Genomic DNA, 6,000 nt, shown 5'->3' on the forward strand with positions numbered 1-6,000 from the left:
CACTGTAAATCTAAGACCATTTACATATAAATCACAAATGAAACATGTAATTTTACGTTGCAAAAGCCCAAATTTACATTAACTCTCAGAAATTTGGCAAAAAAAATCTGTATTTTTACAAGAAATATTTTTAGAATTCCATGAAATCCTTTTCTTCTAACATAAATTAATTGTTAAAAAAGAGTCATAAACCTCTAAAAAAACGAAAAATGATCTTTAAAAATGATCAAGAAAAGCTTAAATACAGATAATTACGATTGTGATTACAAAAATACTGTAAATCTAGGACCATTTACATATAAATCACAAATGAAACGTAATTTAAAAAAAAAAATTCTGTCATTTTGAAATACAGACAAAAAAATTTAAATTTCTTGAAAAAAACTACAAAAAATGATTTTTTTACAGTGTAACACAACATACTGTACATCTTACAATACAGCTATAATTAGGTGTCAAAAATTATATTGACAAAAATCTACAATCTACTGTACTAATCCATTTTATCATACATCTTCATACAAAAGTGTTATTGTTTCTTGCTGAGGTAGATACGTGTTCAGACTAACTGTGCAAACGAGTGCACATTTCACTGATCTATAACATTACATCAATTCCTCTCTAATTACCTCTTGATTCAATCATCTGTTAGGGTGTAAAATAAAATGAGAGATAAAGGGCAAAGACATCAAGTTCACAGCCTGAATTGACAACAAAGTGAAATGAATGAGATGCTGGAAACGATGGCCCACTGTGGTGGGACTAATAAACCTGCAGGCTGTGGTTCGGCAGGAGGAGGAGGAGGAGACTCTTCAATCTGCCAATTAAATGAAGAGGAAATTAATGGATAAACAGTTTCATTGGGGATCAGGAAAGACGGATGGTGCTGTGAGCGCTGCAGGGGACTAAACCGCATCGCCATCACCGCCGCCACCACCCTCATGTTGCTAACAGCCTCGAGGAAACCAACACACTTATTTATTCTCATAATTTTTTTTCTAATCTCTCCCCGTGCCGTTGCCAGCAACTCCCTTCAAGAGTTTAGTTCTCAGGCACAACTATGCTAATGTGATCTTTTTTAGTATATTTGCTCTTATGCAGATAAGTCTTCTTATCCCTCGCCTCACACCTGCTTTGCTGCTGGCTATTTCTGCCCATTATTTTTGGATTGAACGATTGAGCGCACACACACCAGGCTATGGCTTCAGAAACTTGATATGGATTTTCATATGATTACATGCTACCTGTAACTAGTGAGAGAGCCACACAGCGGCAACACCAAATGCAGAGGCTGAAAGATTTTGAGTGCCTTCATGTGCCTTGTCTTGCCTAAACCTTTTAAAAGGTATTGATTTGAGTAGCAGCCCAGAGCCACTGAGGTGATTGGTTCTCATCATCGGACCGGAGCGCAGATGAGGCCTATCCATATGTCCGTCTGTTCAATCTCAGTGCCCTGAAGATTGTTTTTATTTCTCCGGCTTTTAACATGAATTCTATTTGATCTGTAGCACTCTGGCAACACCTGTGGATGATGTTATGCCCCTTTAGCTCCTTTAAATTGATGCTGACATTCCTTCTTGTGGCTCCAGGCTGGGCCATTGTGCCCACATCATTATAGTACAAATGTCAAATTGTCTTATTTTTTTTTTTTCATCTTAAAGCTGGGATGGATGATTGGTCCAAATGTGCATTCATTTGCCTCGGGCCTTGATCCCACTTTGTTTGGAACAAAAAAAAAAGATCACAGTCAGCCTCAAGCCCCTCTGAGATATGACTTTGACAACATACTATTTTTTTTTTCCTTTACACATTCTATAATAAAAATCCTACCCACCCCCACAAAAAAATTGTGGAGACCGTTTATTTGTTCTGTACAGATGAGAACTACTCTGACATGTTAAATACAGTATAACAAAAAAAATGAATCTGTATTAAAGGGCGGCATTTTTTTTCAAATGGGACCGCCCACTCAGCCGCAAAAAGCAGTGACAAAGGTTACCAATGTAAGCTAATCGAAGCTAATCAATAAGGTTATGAATAATATGAATGCTAGCACTAGCTGTTTCAAAGTTAGCTGTGCTAAGTTTGGAAATAACTGAAAGGGTTATTTTTTTTTTTTTTAAGTGGGGTTGTAGGTATACTCCCGTGTTCTGCAAGGTAAAATTACTGTTTTTGTAAATGGAGTCTGGTGGCTTTGAAGAGAGCGATATAACGGCTATATAAAGGGCTGTCTGAAGCAAGGTAAAGCGGCTGTGGACAGGAGCAGCAGAAAAAATTATTTTAGCCACCTAAAAAAAATCAATATAAGTTTAAGGGTACGCTATATTTTGAATATTTTCACCGCTTTACCTTGCCATCAGACAGCCCTTTCCGACGGGGAACTGAAACCATTATCTATATGCTCTCTTCAAAGCCACCAGACCAGACTCCAGTAACAAAAAAATAATTTTACCTCGCAGAACACAGGAGTTGCTGGTCTACCGCTGCATTAGTTGGTTAGTTAGTTTGTGTTATTGTGTGACCTACGGATCCGAACTAACGTGGCGTCCACACAGCAGTATATTGCTCAGCTTCCGTGCCCTGTTTGCTTCTCCAAACAGGGAGCGTGCCGACCGTTACTGTATGTAACTTGAATACACTGACTATAAGCATGTATATACAGTATACTGTCTATGTTGCAGTGTCATCATGCAGAAATCTATGTCAGGTCACATGGGAAAAAGTTTCTAGAAGGGTAATAAGGGAAAACTGCATTTTGACACTAAAACATACGTACATCGACCAACATTTGAATGTTCAGATCGGAATACATAATGAGCACCACTGGGAAGCTACAGAATGATATAAAAACCTAAAAAAATAAAAAATTATAATAATAATAATAATGGAGCCAGCCTTTAAATGTCTTTATACGATCTCTACTGTTGTTGATGAAAGTGTGTATAGGTGGCATGCGTGAGAGTGCTGGCATGGAAATAATGTGTTCTGATGGGAAGGGCTGGCTTGCTCCTGCTCTGGGGGACAGAGGGTAGCAGGGAGTGAGAAGATGCCAAACAACAGACTGAGGCAGGATATAAATCAAATCTCTCTGGAGACAACAGGGCTCACGGCACACACACACACACACACACACACACACACACACACACACACACTGTTTTCTGGGGTCTACTGGTGCGTCAGTACCTCAGCCACCAGGTTAATGACTTTAAAAGTCGTCGGTAGAAGCATGCAGAAGTGATTACAACAGTAGTAATTGGGACGGGAAGCATTAGAGATTTGATTTGAAAGACATTTGTTGGAATAATGAGGTATTATCAGTCAGGTTGGCCCTACCGTATAGGGTTATAGCGTGCATTATGTTTTTTTATCTATACTGAGAAACCTAAAAGAATCAAACAAAAGGCTGCGGTTGAAAATTGTAATTACGTGTGAAGGCAACAGGTCTCCACAGATAAAAGCCTCATCCAAATTCAGGGATTGGATGCTGTGACGTCTCTCCTTCTGTGTCTGCTGTGGTGATTTAGTTTCAGAAGCCAAGAGGCAGAGTAGGGACATTAGGAAATAGTCTACACCTGAGTAGCTCTGTCCTCAGTCTACTCAAGTGGCTTCATTTTCTAATCTCAGTCTCTTCTATTTCTACCGGGTCTCCATCATGTTATCCCGGTCCTGTATGTCGTTTAGTTGTGTTTTCTTTGTTTCCAGTATTTCCTGTTTTATTTTGGTACACTCCCCTGTGAGTTCGGGATACTCTCACGAGATGGTTACGGTTAGGCATTGATCTCGAATAGTTAAGTTTAGGCCGAGTCGGGCAGCGGGTCTCGTGAGAGTTTTTGCAAGTTTTTGCAGATTAGATTTCGAAATTTGTGGGTTACCTTCTAGATACGACCCTAGTCTCTCGTTTCAGATACTTCACTTCCTGCCCTTGTGTGTCTCCTGCCTGTGTGATTACCTGCTCCGCCCCGATGAGATTCACCTGTCCCCATCATCCTTCCCTCCTTGTGTATTTAGTCTGTGCGATCCCCTTTGTCTGGGCCAGTTTGTCTTTACTCGTCTTCGGAGTCTTGACATTTCACATCAACACTTGATAGACAACGGGCAAATAGTGTACTAGATTAACGTAAAATATATTCATACAATATTTACACCTTGCAGTGGTTTTTGATTGGAGGGACAGGAGGCACAAAGGATGGTTGGATTCTGACGGCTGTTGTGATGTATTCAATCTACAAACGGAGACAGCCCTTGAATTGAGACACAGTATAAATGTTTTGATATGCATTGCATTTATCAATTTTCCGCCGATCATCACGGTCTGCCTCTCTCCCCAGCATCGTCCTCCCGTCTTATCCTGAGGGAGCTGAAGAGGTTCCCAGGCCAGATGGGGTATGTAATCCCTCCAGTGCGCTCTGGGTCTGCCTCAGGGTCTCCTACCGGTTAAACATGCCCAGAAAACCTCCTTTCCTGTCAAGTGAATAGTGAAGCTGTTTCAGTCTGGTCCCATGGTCGACCACAGACAAAATTGAAAAAAAAAGTAAAAGCTATGAATCTCTTTTGGTATGTCTTTGAAAAACAAAAACAAAAAGAAACTGGTTCATTAATTAGCACTTCCTGGATGGTTACTGCAGCAACATGTGAAAGGTGGCATCCAAAATCCTTACGGGAGCACACTCATGGAAAGAGAGATAACTGGTTGCTCTGTGTATTCAACCGTAAGACAAAACGTGTCAGGTGCTCTTGGAAAACGGGGAAAAGAATCAGGATAGACAGGAAGGCAATCCAGGTTCAAGTGGTAACGAGGAAGGAAATCTTTATTGTAGTGGCTAAATCATTTAAAAAGCCAACATGTTTCGACCACTGTAGGTCTTCGTCAGGGCTTAAAAACAAACAGACAGATGTGGCCTCACCTATATGGTATCATCAACCAATGGGAGGCAATCACATGATCACCAAAGTATTACAAAATATTACAAAATATCTAAAAGAAAAAACACAGAAACAACTAATTTATGTCCATCATCAATGAAACTATTCTTACTACTCTCAGAAAAAAAGAAATATATATATATAAATAGTTCTTGTTCACAGAAAGCATGTAAAGTTTATATCCTCATTAAGACCAGGATACTTTAAGGCATCCAATCAATGGATCCAAAAAGTCTCCCTCTGGTAAAGTTTTTGTAACCTGTCTCCCCCCCTGACCAACGGTTTAATATGTTCGATGCCCTCTATGCATAACAAAGAATATTTAGCACCGATGAGTAGTCGCAATTCCTGACTAATGGCATAGTTATGCTCAGCGAGGACATCTCTCAGGCGTCTTTTTGTGCGCCCTTTGTAGAAAAAGGCCTCCTCACATGGACAAGACAGGCGGTATATGACAATGGTAGTATTACAGTTAATGAAACCTCTTTGTTTATAGGTTTTATCAGTATTAATATCAATGCAATTAACAGCAATGCATGCATTTGAAGGTGCCAACCGGCTTGGTCAGCCAAGTACCTTTTTTATCTGATTGAAGATATGAATGCATGAGCCTGTCTGATAGGGGGGCGTCTAAAAGAAACAATATGGGTTCAGGAAAACTTGACTCAACACAGTGTCACTCTCAATGATGGCCAAGTTGTTCTTAACGATGCGTTTGATCTGCTCAGCATGAGTAGGGACAAAAAATGGACAAGACTGATGTGCAGGCTCATGTCTGATGTTTTTTTGAAGAAGGGTATCACGATCAAGTGACTGTGCTCTACCAAAAGCTTGCTTAATCACCCTAGGTTTGGAAGCTCTTTCTGAAAACCTATTGGACATGGCCTCAGCCTGTTCAACAAAATCAGTCTTTTGGTCACAAATACATCGTAGGCGTTGGTCATATGGAATATTTTCTTTAAGGTGGTAGGGTGAAAAGATTCAGCTCTGAGGATAGTATTGCGTGAGGTACTCTTCCTGAAGAGGGTGGTATGCAGCTGTCCCTCTGTCCCCTTGAAAATAGTTAAATCTAAG

The sequence above is a fragment of the Sebastes fasciatus genome, chromosome 9 (genome assembly GCF_043250625.1).
Source record: "Sebastes fasciatus isolate fSebFas1 chromosome 9, fSebFas1.pri, whole genome shotgun sequence".
Taxonomy (NCBI): domain Eukaryota; kingdom Metazoa; phylum Chordata; class Actinopteri; order Perciformes; family Sebastidae; genus Sebastes; species Sebastes fasciatus.